This window comes from Lissotriton vulgaris, chromosome 11 (assembly GCF_964263255.1).
Source record: "Lissotriton vulgaris chromosome 11, aLisVul1.2, whole genome shotgun sequence".
Classification (NCBI taxonomy): Eukaryota; Metazoa; Chordata; class Amphibia; order Caudata; family Salamandridae; genus Lissotriton; species Lissotriton vulgaris.
This window is the reverse complement of record NC_141699.1, coordinates 405629017-405645733: the sequence shown is the minus strand read 5'-3', so window position 1 is coordinate 405645733 and position 16717 is coordinate 405629017.

Here is a 16717-nt window from a genome sequence, read left to right as displayed (position 1 = left end):
TTTTTAAACGTAGTTTATTGTTTTTTTGTACAAAATATACATAAAACTTGACATATTAGTTGCCATTGCATCTGCAAAGAATCAGTCGAAGACCCCCCAGCAGTTATACATTACATGGTATGTTGATATATTAGCTCTTTGCAATCAGTGCACCGGATTAAACAGTGTAGGAGGGTGGATACCTGACTATGGTTGCCCCCAACTTTTTTGCCTGGTGTTTTGCTGGTTTTCCGACTTAGTTGACCTGGGACCCTGCTATTCAGGGCCCCAGGCCTACTGCTCTCTCTGTAAAATGGATTCCATGTACCTTAGGTACATATCTAATTGGTACTGGGCCACCTTATCAGACCCTGTAACTCAGGGCATAGGTGTACCCAGGGCCTACCAGGGGCTGCAGCATGTATTATGCCACCCCTGGCTGGCCATCTAAATCTGACACAACTGGCTGCACGACAGCTGGGGCAAAGTGGTGTAATCACCCTTTGCTTTAGATATAGTATACCTATATCTAACCCTAAAATGGACACATGTATTCCTATCAGTCACTCCTATGGCAGGCCTTGACAATCCTGAAGGCAGAGTGCTTGGAATAATGTGAGATGGTGCTCTGGCATGAGCTGAGCCCATTTGCAGCTTGCGGAACCAAGTCCTAATAGCTATTCCATGATAACGCGTACCATATACTCTTAAGTGCATTATAATCCTCGCGGTTATATGCCAACTCTGGTATCGCTTTATCAAAACATGTCGAGTAAGGTGTCATACGAATTGGAATACTAACCCCGCGCCAATTCTGGCGACGGGGTTAGCATTCCACCCTTCTAGAGGGACACGACATGTATGTAACTGTGAACCCTGGTTAAAGTTAACTCAAGCCTCAGCATCACAAAATGGATGCTGCCACCACAGACACAAGTCTGACCTCCTGCTGCTGGGAGTCCTTCCAGCAAGGGAGGCTTAGACAAAGGGTTTCCTGTCAGGGGCGGTGCTAGCACCATCCCAGACAGGGTTTTGTGTAACCTGGGTAGGCAGGGCTTTAGAGGAAGGTGACTGCAAGTGGCACCCCGGTGCTCACTATGCATAGGCCGGCTAGAACCAGTTCCAGGGGCACACCAGCCCCTGACCTGGGGAAAGTCCGGCATGGGAGAGGGGTGTAACCACCCCCCTTCCTGGTCCCACCCATGGGCAGGACCTAGTCGCGTGCCAGCCCCTTTTCCTAGTATAAAGATAGGAGCGGGCCCCCTTCCAAATTAGATCATCTTTGAATCCTGAAACTACTTTCTACGAAAGGAACTCAAGACTTCTTCCTAAGATTTCTCCCTTGTGACTAAGGAGTAGTCACCCTGCACCCGCAGGCACCATCTAAGAACACTGCGGTTTGCTGCACGTCCTTCCACCGGAATCTGACCGACCAGCACAACGAGACCTGGCTTCCCTGGCACCTCTGACCTCTACCTACATCTTCAGCTCAGCTGAGATCCGTGGGTGTGACGAGACCTCGAGGGACCGGCCATCTTCAGAACTGCACGACGCTTATCCAGCACGACCGCCGAGGGATCCTCGAGTGAGTGCTTTGGGGTTCGAGAAGCCCTAACCCTGAGCAGCTCCAGCACCGAAGTCCAGCCCCCCAGCATCCACCAGATCTGCGTGGGGCCCTTCTGCTCTTTGCTGCTCACTGCGTTGTCCGGCAACTTGCCTGCTGGCTTGTGGCCCTCTTGACGACGCACCACGACGACAACACCGCTGGTCTGGTTGCTCCAGACTGGCCCTTGCTCCCCTCCAACAGAGGAGCACCCCGGACCCTCCTGGTCCACTCCAGACGCCATTTTTAGTCCACCGCGTGAGCTTGCATTTGCCAAGACTTGTTGCCCCAATCCTGGGTCCAGCAACGTCGACAGCAGATACCATCGTGGGACAGCTCGCACCTCCATCCTGGTCGCCGACAACGCCTCCTGGTCCGTCAGACTGCAGAGCCCAGCGTCGCCCACTCACCTGGTCGAGGTGACTCCATCCTGGTGCCCATCTAATCACTGGCTAGTGATTCAGAACTTGGTTCCCTCTGCTTGCAGGTATCCTCCATCACCGATCCAGGCTTGGGTCCCTCCGAATCTCTTCACTGGTCGCCTGCCAGCAACTCCTTCTTTCAGGCTCCATAGACTGCAACGAGGATTCCCGACGTCTTTTCAGACCTATGCAGCCGCAGCCCCTGGGCTAGGTAACCTCAGCATTTCGGTGCTCCAGCATAGCCTCACTATCCAAGGGTCTAGATCCTTTTTCGTTTCAGCTCTACCTAGTCGGATTCGTCCGATAACACTAACTTTGTAATTCCTAGCAACCATAGACTTTGTCCCGCATCCCGCGTGAGAGTGCACACTCTGCACCCGATCTCCCTAGGCCTCCTGCTAGTAATCTGAAGGTTCAGTAGTTCAGTCCTAGCGATCCTAAAGTCTATTAGAGTAGTACTTACCTGCTAGTAATTTCGCATTCCACTTTTGTAGTATATGGTTTTTCGTGCCCCTCGGGCATTTGTGTAAATTGTGCAACTTTGCGTATTTTCTTAAGAGCTTTGTATTGTGCTTAGCACCCTGTCCTCATAAAGAGTCCAGGGTTGTTGTGTTCTAAATAAATATCCTTTTATTTTCATAACAACTTGTGTGGTGTCCTTTCACTTGGTGTTCAAGGGGTATATGTGATGGTATAACAGCTGGCTTAACACGCCCTCTAGAGTTTAGCCTAAAGACTGCTCTTGTCCATGCTACTAGGATAGCTGGTCTATGGTTGACTTACAACCAATCATCAATAAGGGCTGTTTGGACTGATACAAAGTGCTCACTAGAATAGTGAACATTATATATCAGGCCAACTTCTCACAAACAGAACCCTTTGTAATATAACCCCTACACTCACTTCTGCTAGAACTGTAACTTCCCTCCCCCCTCCCTAACCTCCCACCACCAACGCACACAATCGTATCTGTTCTCTTTTAGCATGCATTCCCCGGAGTGGCTATGTGTTGAGCTATGCGATGTACCTGTCATGGTCCGGGTGGGGGCTATCCCCCTGTTAGTGATCTGCCCCTCTCAATCGTCGTGTGGCTCGTATTCTTGTAGTGCCTGTACTAGTGCTTCCCATGCCGCCACTGCCTCTAGCGCTTTATCGTCGTTTCGCCTACGCGCCAACTGATATCTTAGCGCGCTTTCACTGGTAGCCCAGCTTAGGAACTCGCCCTTCCATCATTTGCTAGTGGGATCCACTGTTGCTTTCCAATGTTTCGTGATTTCTCGTTTTACCAGTATAAGCCGCATAGCTATAAATTTACTCGTAATCTTTTTTTTGGATGTGTGGGGGAACCAGTGCAATATACAAATGGCCATATCAAACTCCAGTCTCCTCTCTGTTATCGCATTTAGGGTATCTCCCACCTCCTTCCAACAGAGTCCCATCGCTGTGCAAGACCACATCATATGTTCTAATTCTACCCCAGCTCTCGTGCATCTGGGGCATGCCGCCTCTTCTACCTTAAAATATTTCCGGATTTTCCCAGGTGTCAAATATGCTCTGTGGAGTATATAGAAGTGTACCAGTTGGAACCTTGCATTCCTCGTGCTCTTCCGGGCCCGTCGCACTTTCTGCGTCCAGGCTGCCTCAGGGATATCTTTACCTAAATCTATTTCCCACTTTCCTTTCAATGTATCCAGGGACGGTACGCCTTCACTGAGGATTCTAGAGTACAGACACGTGACTGCCTTACAGGTCCCTGCCACCATCATGGTGTACTGGCAGGCCATCGACGTCTTAGGTTCCATCAGTCCTTCCTTCCAGTGCGCTTGTATCGCTCTAGGTAACGCTGCATGCAACAAGAAACCTCCTTTCGGTAGGTCAAATCTCTCTTGGAGAGTTTGGTAGGGTAGCAGAGCCCCATCGTCGTACAGGTCCCCTAACATTTGCAGTCCCACTTCCTCCCAAATCTGTAATTGTGACCAATCGCCGCCGTGCACTAACGCCGTCACCAAGCGGTATCTCGGGCGCATACGGGTGCAACACTCCCGCCCTGCGTTGGGAGCGATTCCAACAGAGTCTGAACGTTTTCTCCTCTGTGAGAAGGTCCCTGAGGTCTAGCTTCTGCTGCAAAGCTATATACGAGAGGACGTGGCGCGGTGTTCCTTTACCCTTCTTGTGATCCGGTCCTCTGAATTCCTGTGCTATTTCTTGTGTGAAGATCTGTAGTTGGGCTGCTAAATAGTATAACTCAAAGTCTGGGACCGCCAGTCCTCCCTCGGCCTTAGGTCGTATGAGCGTCGCCTGTGCGACTCTACGCCTGCCCGCACCCCAGAGAAAAGATACTATTAGCGATTTCAGTAATTTGAAAGTGGAGCCAGGTATCCACACTGGCAGCGTTCTAAAATAATTTAAGAAGCGAGGGAGTGCTACCATTTTCAAGAGGGCTATGCGGCCTGTCACCGATAACGGGAGGGTGGCCCAGAAGGCAATGCTGCCTTTCAGCGCCTCACGCCATGGCCTACATTTCCCTCCAGCATGTCCGCCGCCGTGTGATAGATGTGTACACCTGGGTATTTCAAGCAGGTGGGTTCCCAGCTCACTGTTCGATCTATGTTTGGTCGAGTCTCCCCCTGCCTTACCGGGAACAGACATGTCTTGGACCAATTTACCCTCAATACCGAGATGTCCCCGAAGTCCGAGAGCAGGCCCTCCACCCCCGCCATTGCCCTGTCAGCGTCCTCAAGGAAGAGCAGTAGGTCGTCGGCGTATTTACTGTTGCCCGTCTCTGCTCCCTAGGCCTCAATAGTGTTTTCCTGTCCGAATCTCGACCGCGAGGGGCTCTACTGCAGAGGCGAACAATAACGGGGATAACGAGCATCCCTGCCTCCTTCCACCGGGTATTGCGATGATATCAGCGAACCTATTCTCACTCTGGCGACCGCTGATGTATACAGTACTTTTGTCCATTGTAAATAGCCCTCTCCTAAGCCAAAACGTCTCAAAACTTTATATAAGTACCCCCATTCTAAGCTATCAAAAGCTTTCTCGATATCTACTGAAAATATCATTGGCTTTTGCGCCTCTGGGTGATCCTCGTCCAGTAGTCGCACCAATCTCCTGATGTTCGCGGTCGTATCCCGCGTTGGTATGAAACCAGCTTGGTCTTCGTGGACTAGCGTGGTCCTGTATTGTAATAATCGGGCCACCAGTATGCTGCTCAGTATCTTGTAGTCGGTGGTTAACATCAACAATGGTCTATATGAGGCCGTGTTCTCACTCTCCCTCCCTGGTTTCAACAGTGTGATCACCAGCGCTTCCCGCATTGACTGGGGTAACTGTCCTGACTCTCTTGCCTTTCTATAGACTTCCTGGAGCCTCGGCGGCAGCAGGTCAACATATTTCCCATAAAATTCTATGGGTAGGCCATCAAGGCCCGGGGTTTTGTTGTGGGCCATATGCTTAATGGCACCTCGAATTTCTCTGAGCTCTATGTCTTTACCCAAGTCTTTCGCCTGCTCTGGATTTAGTCCCGGCATATTTAATTCGTCCAGGAAAATATCGATGGCAGGGTCCCGGACCGCTAGTTTACTTTTATAAAGTGCTTCATAGTAGCGCTTGAAACACTGCAAAATTTCGTTTTGGGTATGGGCCATTTCTCCCTCCATTTCAAAAGCTAGTATGGGGGAACTTCTCTTTGTCGGGTTGGCCAACCGGGCCAATAAAGTCCCCGCCTTGTCACCCTCCGCATGAGCTCTCATCGTGTAAACCATATGGTCAAAGCTGCGCAAGCGCTCCACTTCAACTGCTACTGCTTATTTAGCTGCACTAACCTCTTCCTATAGTTCCGGGTGGCCAGGTCTCGCTATCTCTACCTCTCGTAGCTTAGATTCAGCTTTGTCCATATCGCTTAGAGTACTTTTGCGTATTCCCGCATGTTTCCCTATGCAGAGTCCCCTGAAGACCACTTTAAAGGCATCCCATTCTGTCGCCCTCGTCGCGGTCGTACCAGCGTTTTCCGCAAAATACTGTGTTATCCCCTTTTCCAGCGCGGCATGGAAAAGCGGGTCATCCCATGTTTCGGGGCGTAATTTCCAAGTAGGGACGCAAGAGGTCCCAGCCATCCAGTCCATGGTAACTAACAGAGGGTTGTTATCTGATATCGTTCTGGTTAGATATTCAGTTTGCATAATAGCTGGCATTACTGTTGGGAAACATAGCACAGCATCTAGTCTTAGTGTAACTCATGAATGCCAGAGAAATAGGAGTAGTCCCAGTCTCCCGGGTGTTGCGCACGCCAGGCGTCTATCAGTCCCCAGCGTACCTGCCAATCTAGTCTACCTTTGGTCAAGCGATGTATCGGGGAATCTGCCAGGGGAGGATGTGAGCTATCTAGGGAGACATCCGCAACGGAGTTGAAATCCCCCCCCATTACTAGAGGACTCGCAAGATAGGGCGCCAGAGCCCCAGACATCCTCGCCAGAAAACTCAACTGATCAACATTAGGTGCGTATACACTACAAAAGGCGACGTCCCTGCCTCTTAGCTTCCCCTCGATAGCTTCATACCTACCCTCAGGGTCGATCGTTTGCCTAGTCACTTGAAAAGGGACTCCCGCTCTAATCCAGATCAGTGCCCCTCTAGCAAATGCAGAGTATGTAGTGTTGTATACTTGGCCCCTCCATCTTCGTTGCAGCGCTATCCCTTCAGCCTTTGTTAAGTTTCTTGGAGTAGTGCAATGTGTACTCCCCTTCGTACTAGATAGGCATGAACTCTATGTCGTCTCGTCATAGTATGAAGCCCCTCACATTCCAGGTTATACATCTCAAGTTAGTGGAATCAGCCATACTCCCATGGCATCCTGTGCGATCGAAAACATTCCTCTGTTTCTGCGTCGGTGATGGCCCCTCCCCAACTCCCCCCAACTGTCTCAATCCCCCACACCCCCAGGAACAGGACCTTGTAACTTTCATCTAGTTCCCATCCAAACCATGACATCTGTCAAACAGCTGTTAGACCCAACAGCAGACACTGTGGGCATGCCTTACGGGCAATGAGGGGGGACTGGTTACCAACGGGCAGCCGCCACCCTTCCTCTAAATCATATTGTCCAACTGAGCCCTCTATAATCGGGCCCCTCTGACATCCCCCTTCCCCCCAACAGTACTTGGCCAAACTCTCAAGACAATTCACACCCAGGAGTCTATGACAGTACCAGTTCTGTAATTCGGCCTTCTCCCCAGGCTCGTTTACCTCACTTCCCACATGTCCTCAGCTGCCTCCCGTTGCCTCCCTTCCCTCCAGTCGCATATCAAACCTGCAGTAATGAGTCCGGCAAGTTCAGGGCGGTTCACCATAAGCAGTCCCACAACCGCCTTAGCCTTCATCCAGCAACCCGTCTGCCGTGGCTGGCGTGACCTTTGGCAGGTGTGCACTGTCCGCCTCAGCCTGTTCAGCATCTGAATTGTCTTTGTTGGAGTCTGTTCGTTCCGGAGTTTGTTGTCCTTGCGAGCTCAACAGCGCAATCACCGCATCAAGTGCATTTCGCCGTTCCGCCTCTTCTTCCTGCGACAGTGGTCTCTTTAAGCTCCTTTGATGGCGTCGAAGCCTCTTTGATCTCCTTTGATGCAGAAGATCCTTGGGAATCCGTGCATTATATCCTGTTCCATCTTTTCCTGCCCTGTATAGTTCCAACCATGCCTCTTCCGGTGTGTCATAGAAGTTCGTCGAACCATCCACAATGACTCGCTGCCTGGCCGGAAACAGCAGCGAATATTGGAGTCCTTCTTCCCTCAGTTCTCTCTTAACAGCTAAAAAGGAGGACCGGTGTCGCTGGGTTTCGTATGTGTAATCTGGGAATAAGTTTACCTTGCTGTTTCCCACCTGGTAAGGACAGTACATTCGCGCTCTCTGGAGCAAGAGGTCTCTGTCGCGATAGTGCAGCAGCCTCGCCACTACTGGTCGTGGGGGTCACCCCTGTTGGGGTGGTGTAGCGGGCACCCTTTGAGCTCTCTCTAGTGTGTAGAAGGTCGATAGGCCCTCAGGAGCCACCACCGTCTTGAGCCAGTCCTCCAGGTACTTCCTCATGTCATTCCCCTCTGTTTTTTTCTGGTAGTCCCACTATACGGATATTGTTCCGGCGATTGCGCCCTTCTGCCTCCTCCGCCCTTTTCTCCAGCGCTCCAACTCGATCCAGAACATCAGACCTAGTGGCCTTGAGGGTAGTCTGCACTGGTCCCATGGTCTGCAGCGTATCCTCCACCTCTATCAAACTATCCACAAGCTTGCCATGGTCCGCTCGCAAGAGACCAAGGCCCGTGGCTACTTGCGCTATATCCTGCTGTAGTGCCGCCTTGGTGTCCACTATCGCCGCCAAGATCTTGTCTAACTGTAGTTGCAGGTGCGGATCGCATGGTTGGTCCTGCTCTTCATGTTCGCCGTGCCCCGGTAGTTCAGTATCCGACTGTTGTTGTGTCCCTTCTTTCTTGCCTTTAGGTTTCCCCATAGTGGGTCGTCGCAGAGGCTGAGACCCTCCTCTCTCCCGTCCAGTCCAGAGGGATCCTAGGGTCTCACATTGCCAAGGGGCGCGCTCGTTCTCTCTACATCAGCTGGGTCGGTGTTTCGTTCGCCCCCTATCAGATCTTAGTCCAGTGCTGCGCAAGCATGTTTTCTAGGCTCTCCAGTCCTCGCCTCCATTGTTGCACCAGTGCCGGCAGATTCCCTCGGCGTGCACTCTGTGTCTCCTCTGTGCGGTTCGTCCTGGGCCACCGAACTGACTCCCTGGCAGTGCTCTCTCCGCTCCCAATCGGCAGGGCAGCAAGTAATTAGGCCGGATTGTGTAGGGTGTCACTAATTTCAGCTGTTCAATACCTGTGGGCGAACTGCCAGCTCCAGTATGCTATCCCGCCGCACTTCTCCACCAAGGGAAATAGCAGTGTCCTGTAGCCAGTCTCTAGTTATTCAACCCTGCGCAGTGGGGTAGAGCTCATCGATATTATCGCCAGCCGGCATATATAGTAGGCCCGCAATCTCCGGGTTTTTTAGCCGTTAGCTCTCTGATGTATCCGGGCCTCTCAAGGTCAATGTCTCAGTACTGCAATCCTCCCTTCGTTTAGTGGTTGTGATTTATTCAGTTTCCCCCTCTCAGAGACGTCCACGTTCTCCAGCTCCCAGTTGGGCCTCCCGCTTGCCGCTCTAGATCTTCCCCGTAGTCCAGACCTGCGTCAGACCCAGGAGCGCAATCGGTCGTCACCACCGCAGAAGCTCCCCCCTGGCTCCGTCTCCACGTTGCACTGCCGCCCGCCGCTCTATCGCCATTGCACTTCTGCTCTTGATTCCGGTTTTCCAGCTGGGAGATCTCCCACGGACGTCGGGCGCTGCCGGGTGCGAACGCTGGTAGGCGTAGGGGTCGGGCCGCGGACAGGATGACCAATACTCCTGGTCCCTGCTGCTCCACCCCAGCTCCGTCCTATCCGTATCACGAGCGGGGCTGCCTTAGTCTCAGCCTCCGAGTGGGGTCAGTACAATCCGGCAAGCTTACACCCGCAAGCTTTGTCTCTCTTTCTCGTCGATGCTGGCATCCTAGTTCTGGGGCTCCCGTCTCATCGGACTGTGCAGTGGCTTTAGGCGAGTGCCGGGTGTCCGGGCTCATGTGGCTCACGAGCCCGCAGGCTCAAGTGTTCTCGGGCCTAGAGGGCTCACGGGCTCAGGGCGCTTCAGCGTTCCAATTGCTCCGGTTAGTTTGCAGGTCAGCACCCGTACAATATTGTTCCTCAATTGCCGTGCCTCTCGTCTTGCTGTGTCCCGTCTCGCACCTCACGTCCCCGCCTCCGGCGCTGCTCAGGGTAGCTGCAAGGTAGTGGGGGTCCGCTCCGCACTCCCTCCACTCTGGTAGCTTCAAATCTGTGTCGCGGCTCACCCTTCTCCGCAATCCGCCATCTGCTGCTTGCTGCAGCCGGGCGCTGGTGTTCGAGCGCTTCAGGCAGCCTCGGGTTTCGTTTTCCCCGTCAGGCCGCCATTTTGGGCTGTGCGTCTCCGTCTCCACCGGTCAAACTTTCAATCGCCAGATCTCGGGTCGTCGGTCAGAGATCCGCACCAAAACTGTGTCGAGTGATCTTAACCCCTTCGTCTGTCCCCTGAGTGGTTCAGGGGGGTCCGGGGAGTCTTTGTTGCAGGAAAATTACGGGCTCAGTGACGGAGCTCATGATCTAGGCGGCTTCCATCTGCGGCTCCAAGCCACGCCCCCCTTGATTACTGTGATGACGAAGATACTGCTTTCTATTGGGTGAATACTTATGGCCCTGCCTCACTGAATGTTTTGTGTTGGCTATCAATATCGATCTTATTAATTAATGCGGGCTTGCTATGTTTTTGACATCGCACCACATACCTCCAGGTATAAATATTTTTCAGCTTTTTTTATGTAATACGCTATTGTATATATGTCTATGCACTAAAGTATGTGCAGTTTGTCTTCTATGTTGATGATGATGTTTTGTTTAAAGTGCACACATACATGCATTACTGTTATGGCTTTTGAAAAAGACTGTGCTGGTCGAAACGTGTCAGCTTTCTTATTAAACTTTTCACTGTAGTAATTTCTCTGGAGTGTAAGTCCTTTTTATGTGGTACTGTAGTATATGCAACGCACATGGTTCCATATATATATATATATATATATATATATATATATATATATATATATATATATATCACCTCGGATCCCCTGGGCTCACGTTGTCACCACAGAAGTCACGACACTATATATATATATACACACACACACATGCATACATATACAGGTAGAGAGAGCAAGAGCACAGCAACCCGAATCTCCTAGCTCACAACAGCCTACTTGCATAAAGTCTAATATTGATGCTTAGTATACTCAGAGCCACTGGAATTATTCAGTTCTGTCTGCAGCTGTGGCATTTTTAGCATAATTATGGCTTTGCTGCAATTGCCAGCTAATCCATTATCCACCGTATAATTTGAAGATTTTAGCAGAAAATACTGTTTAGAGTTCAATCATATCAAAGGTTACAAAAGACACAGTCACACATGTTGCAGCGCGGTGGAAGCCTCCTCCCATATGTTGACTGGTCACTTTTCAGGTGCTTTATGTTGTATTTTGGTGCTAAACTGGTACTAATGATTTGAAAATGGCAAAATAATTAACTAAAGCTATCATAAAATGTACCACATAATTTGCATTTTCTTGCCGCATAATTTAGTCAACCCTACCACATAATTTAATTCTCCCCTTTAACATAGTTGCAGAGACCTGAGTATACTTATGAGTGTTTGCAATTTGGGGGTTAACTGGAAGAGATGCATATAGTGCATTGTCCAGGCTCACACAATTCATAGCATACGAAAACGCTAGGGTTAGAACCCATGTCTCCTGATTTCACAGAGGGTAACAGCCAATAGATCACACCTGATGCTACCTTCATTTTAGAGCTCGTTACACAGGAAATTCTCAGCACGCATCAATCTGACGCCACTCTTGCTGACGTGATGCCAGCTTGTGGCTCCAGCTCTCTCGGGGCCTAGTGACCCGGGGGCGGGGCCTGAGCTTTGAGAGGGGCTGGCTGTACCTCCAGTGGGACAGGATGACATGGCATAAAGCAGAGAGCCTTTCCAGACTGCTGGCTCCTCTACGCTGTGATGAGATCAGCGTGTTCTGGTCTTTGTAAACCCCGGCCATGCACTTTCACAAATCCTTCCCTCATGTGATGTAGGACTGCGGCAGCCCGGAGGGTGCTGATAAGGGGAGAGCAGCGACACCCCCAACCCTCCTGACTGAATAATGCTCACTCCAACACTTTGTTTAATTTTTTAATTTTTATTGTTTGTAGATTTATATAGTACGAACTCGATCCGAAGGTATTGGAGCGCTTTATGTGAGCTTATTGAGTGTTTACACGTTTCCTTTCACAGTTACACAGGAACGCGAACCTCAAAAATACACTTCCCCGCCTATAAAACAAAAGCGTTCTGTCCGAAGATTCTGAGGTAAACCTCAGTGGTGACTTCTGACCCCAGTGACTCCCTGGGCTTGGGAGGCACAGTCCCTGTGCAAAATCATTGGATTCTCCTGTAGGCTGGGCCTGCTCCACCTCAGACTCTTGGCACTCAGGCCCTTCCCGGCTTAGAGTTGGGATACATTTTCCACCGCAATAAGGCCCAGACTGTTCTCATTCCGTTCAGGCATTTAAACAAAATAAGCAACATTGATTTCCACAATAAACACAACATAATCCAACAAAACCGCAAGCTCCAATAAACCCAGAAGGCCTGGTTTATGCAGTTTTATCTCAACATAGCAGGGATAAGGGACAATCGCCTCTCAAAAGGAACAAGCATTGCCAAACGCCAGTAGGTCTCACTTTTGCGATTTACTGCCTGTGACAATTTTTTTGGGCTATTCCGAACAGCATTGGTAAAATGCCCATTGAGAAAAAGGCGCCATAACGTGGCCGCTGTTGTCGGTCGTGTCGTTGTGCATGCACACGCATGCTTCTCCATGCATATGCATGCCTACCGAATGGCTTGGGTGCCATTTTAAAAAATGATTTTTACTGAACGACCTAAGATGCAGCGACGGCCCGTGTAGGGCGTTCCACCGGGCGGTGACGTGGGGCGGGGGAAGGACAGGGTGGGGGGGTGTAAAATACGGGAAACGGACGATTACAGGTAAGTAACATAAAAAATAATGAAAACGAATTTAGTTGCGCGCACTGCATCGCATTTGGCGTTGCAGCGCCCGCGACGAAAATCGTTTTATTTATTTTTTACGTTATTTACCTGTAATCATCCATTTCCTGTATTTTACACCCCCCCCCCCCACCCTGCCCCTCCCCCACTCCACGTCACCACCCGGTGGAACGCCCTACACGGGCCGTCGCTGCTAAGATGACAGGCATCACCTATATCGGTCAATAAAAAAAATTAAAATAGAAAGGAGAAAAGACAGCAGCGGTTCCACCTCCCCCGCACAGCTGCAGAAATCTGGAAAAATAAAATGGTAATGAAAGGATTTTATTACCATTTTACAGAGGCATAGCTAGAGCTTGTGGCGCCCGGGGCTATCCCTCAGATTGCCGCCCCCCTTGATGGGGAAAAAAGACGGCGAGCACTTGAAAATGGTTCAAGAGGCGCGTAGGATTGCTGCCAATAGTTACCTTGATCATGCAAGTTATATGCACATATATGACATAGTCTACGACTACACAGTTGAATACACCGGTGACCAGCAGTTCAAAAAAGGAACACACACACTGCATGATCTATCTGGGGACTCAGAAAAACTGCCTGTGACGATTGGCAGTGCCTCACAGAAGTAACACCATGGGAGTCTGCAGACTGGCAGTCGCCTGCATCCTCAGGTTCTCATCATCTGCGACTGCCAACTGATAACAAAAATTGTGATGAAGTAAGAAAAAGAAAGAAGACACAGTGCTAAGTGCCTAAGTCTCCATACCTCCACTATCATTCTCAATTCACATAATCTGACTAACATATTCACCACTCACCTTACTTTCATATTTTCATTATACTAATTCACCACTATTCCTTTCTGGGTTCCGAAGTAACGTGCCACTCGCCAAAAAAGCACTTTAACACCCCATCAAGGGTAGCAAGCGCTTTATAAATGCAAACCTTTTTCCTTCTTCTAACCCTTCACTATCCTTCTCAATCCTTTTCTTTTTTTTTTATTTCTGTAATTTTTTATTGAGTAAAAAAAATATATATTTACATGGACCGTTTTGACTGCCGCCATTAGCAATAGGTCAATGAGGTCGTGATCTTCTGTCGTTGTGATTGACGGAGACGTAAAGCCTAGGACTAGGTTTAGGAAATCTATGTGTATGTCTATTCCTGCGATCTCATTGATGAGTGTTCCAATTCTGTTCCAGAATCCCCTGACCTTAGGGCAGCTGAGCAGAAGGTGTTCTAGGTCCCCCTTCGCTTTGTGGCAATTCCAGCATGTATCGCTGTCTCGGATCCCCATAGCGGCCAGGCGGACCGGTGTCCAGTATGCCTTGTGCATTAGCCAATATTTGGTCTGGTTGAGCGCTGCCGTTATTTTCTTCCTAGTGGAGGATCTCCACATCTCTGCTTTCTCTGCTTCGCTTAGCTCCCTTCCTGCTACCGCCCCCCAGAAGTTTGTGACCTTATCGTTTAGTTTGGAGTTCTTGGGGCGGAGGACTTTGTATAGGTGTGCCACTTGGTGTCCTAGTGTGGTGAGACTGGCTGCAAGTTGTATGAGCGGAGGTGTGCGGTTGTTGAGGTTTGCCTTCCTGATGGCTACTTTGATTTTCAGGAAGTTGTAGAGCTCTATGCTTTGTAGGTTGTGTGTTTCTTTGATGGTGTCGAAAGTTGTGTATGCGCCCTGTTCCTGAAGGTCTTGGGCCGTGGAGATGCCATGTCTATACCATTCGTGCATGTCTAGGACCTTATCTCTGTATTTCAATGTTGGGTTGTGCCATATAGATTCAAGTTGGCTGCCTCTTATGCTAGATGTCAATAGTTTGTCGACGCTCAGGAGAGCTGTTTTCGTGTTCTTAAGGACGGGGTTCTCCTTGACTGCTGGCTGTCGGGTGGCTGTGAGGAGGGTGATGGGGTTCATGCCTTTTAATAGTCCACGCTCTAGTGTTAACCATGCTGGGGTATATTCCTTTCTTGAGTCTAACCAGTGTAGTCCCTGTCTGGCTATGCATGCTACCTGGAATCTTTTGAAGTTTGTTATGTTCAGACCGCCCTGATCTTTTGTGAGCCTAAGCTTGTGTAGGCTTATTCTGGGTTTTTTCTCTTTCCACAGGAAGTTGTTAAGTATCTTGTCTAGTTTCTTGTGGAAATCTTCTGTGTTCGTCAAAGGGAGCATGGTTAGCATGTAGTTAACCACAGGTGTTAGCATCATTTTTATCGCTTCTACCCTTCCCCACCATGTGGTGAATTTGGGTGACCACCCCTCCACTTTCTCTTTAATTTTCTTGATTGTTGCCTGTTCGTTGTGCTCCAGTGTCGTTCTTAGGTCTCTCTCAAAAAGGATGCCTAAGTATTTTATGGGCTTCTGTTGCAATGTTAATCCGGAGTTCCCTAGTATCTCTCTTGTTGTGTGGATATTTAGGGGGTTGCATTCAGATTTATCTTTGTTGAGCTTGTACCCAGTGACTTGGGCGTATTTGTCAATAGTGTCAGTCAGTGCTCTAATGGATCTTTCGGGGTCTTCTGTGACTATTAGGACATCGTCTGCATACGCCGCCAGCTTAAAAGTTTCTCCCCCTATTGGTAGCCCTACTATATCTTCATTTGTTCTAATCATCGTGAGGAGTGGTTCAATGGCTAACAGGAATAGGGCTGGTGAAAGTGGGCAGCCTTGTCTCGTACCCCTGCCTAGGTTGAGTATGTTAGATGCGCCTCCATTGACCACCACCCTGGCCTTGGGGTTGCTGTATAGGGCCATCACCATCTTCCTGTAGTTTGGTCCTAAACCGAATTTCGCCATACATTGCTCTAGGAAGGGCCATGAGACCCTGTCAAAGGTTTTCTCCGCGTCTAGGGCTATCATGACTGCGGCGTTGTTGCTCCTGGAGGAGTGATTGATTATGTGGCATAGTAGTCTCGTGTTGTCGTGGGACATGCGGTTTTTGAGGTATCCCACTTGAGAGTTGTGTATGAGTTTGGGTAGGTATGCATTGAGTCTGTTGGCAAGTACTTTAGCGTATATCTTGCAGTCTACATTGATGAGGGAGATCGGTCTGAAGTTCTTTGCCTCAGTTGAATCCTTCCCCTCCTTTGGTATGACAATTATGTTTGCCTCAGCCATCGAGGGGGCCATGTGACCTGTCTGGACGCATTCTGTGAATACCTGTTTCATTGTGGGTTTGAGGATGTGCATATAGTTTTTGTAGAAGCTAGCTGTGAAGCCATCTGGCCCTGGCGCTTTATTATCCTTGAGGCTTGCCGTGGCTTTGGCTATCTCATCCTCCGTTATATCTAGCTCTAGGATGTCTCGTTCACAAGTTGATAATGTAGGGGTGGTTATACTTCCTAGCAGCTCTTTGCCTCCATCCTCCTTTAGTGTTCCATCCCTAGTGTACAGTCCCTCATAGAAATTTCTAAAGACCTCTAGTATTTCTTTGTTTGCAGTCATGGAGTTGCCCTGTCTGTCTTTGATAGCCCCTATCGTGTGTTGTTGCTGTTTCCCTCTTAAGTAGGATGCTAAGTTCTTGCCGGCCTTGTTTGCAGTGCAGAGGTTGATAGATTTATATTTGTTAATCCAGGTCCCTGCTCGCTCACTCAATATTCTATTGAGTTCGTACTTATGTTTTGGTCATATTCGTGAGTGTGTTCTTGTCTTCCATTCTGGCTATGTGGCTGTTCTCCAGTTTTTTAATTTCATTTTCTAGATCTTCAATTTTTTTGTTCCTTCCTTTGTTTAATCTGCCCTTGACTGTCATGACTACACCCCGTACGGTGGCTTTTAGTGCGTCCCATAGTACCTCCATGTTTGTCTCTGGTGCGTCATTTATTAGCAGGTATTCTTTCATCGCCTCCTCTATCTCTGCTTTCACTGAGGCGTGATGGAGTATGCTATCATCGAATCGCCATCTGCGGGTTGGCTTTTCGTTATGCCTGTCTGCCAAGGTTAGACTTACGTGCGAGTGGTCTGATACCGATCTGGGTCCTATCTCCGTGTGGTCTATGAGGT